Genomic DNA, 1,076 nt, shown 5'->3' on the forward strand with positions numbered 1-1,076 from the left:
CGCAGAACCGGCAGCGGCACATGAAGCGCTCACACGTCACCTCCAGGTAGAGAATTACTGCAGGCTGCTGTCAGTTTACAACTAAATAATTATAACATAAAATAGTGTAAAAAAAAAACTAATGTATTAAAATTAAACACAACAGTGAACACGGTAGTTGACAGCAGGAGCACTGGCCCAGTGACCCCAGAGGTGCCAATTACAGATTCAGGTAAAATATTATATCCTCCATCAAAGTGCAGCAAACCATGTATTTTTCGTTTCCAAAAATTAATTTTAGAACGAACATATTTTCTAAATAAATACCTTTGTCCTGTCGAGCCTGCAGTCCCAGAATCAAATGAGCAGGGTGAGGACAGGTCGGTGTGGGGAGGTGTCCGTCCTGGTGCTCAGCTGGGGAGACTTATTTTACTAATTTTAATATGCTTTTGATTATTATTGACGGTTAATAATACAACTTTTATGTGTGTTGGTGTGTGTGTGCGTGTTTATCAGGGACATAAGTGCGCGGAGTGTGAGTGAGAGGTGACGCTGCGCAAATGCGCACTGTAAAAGTTAAATAAATTTTGAAACCTGATTTGAGGCATTGATAAAGCAGACATGAGGCATTAAAAGGTTTGCTGATCCTCTTGACTTAATATTTTGTTTATTTATCTTATTTTCGCGCTAGGTTTCGACCGCTGTCGATCTTCCTCGGGCAAAGAACCAACAAAAAAAAAAACACACAAAAAAAAGAGAGAAAGGAAGAAAGAAAAGACAAAAGAAAAACAAACCACACGAGAAAATGGTTCAAAGTGGATCAATGTACAATTCGGCTGGGCCCAGAGCAGGATACGTTGTCTCTACAGAGCTGTGACACCAACTCTGTCATCATGAATGAGTCGAAAATGAGGGACTCTCCGCTTTGCGTCGCCTCATTCATGCATGAACAGTCTCTATTTTGTGCTGGAAGATCTCTCAGGTCATTTTGAACCGGCTTAAAGAAAATCCTTCATATGGACAACCAGTCCGTTTGTCACTAGAGCTGACCAACACACTCCACGCAATGACAGCGGCTTCATTAAGTTGACAGATCT

The sequence above is a fragment of the Salarias fasciatus genome, chromosome 3 (assembly GCF_902148845.1).
Source record: "Salarias fasciatus chromosome 3, fSalaFa1.1, whole genome shotgun sequence".
In the NCBI taxonomy this organism is placed as follows: domain Eukaryota; kingdom Metazoa; phylum Chordata; class Actinopteri; order Blenniiformes; family Blenniidae; genus Salarias; species Salarias fasciatus.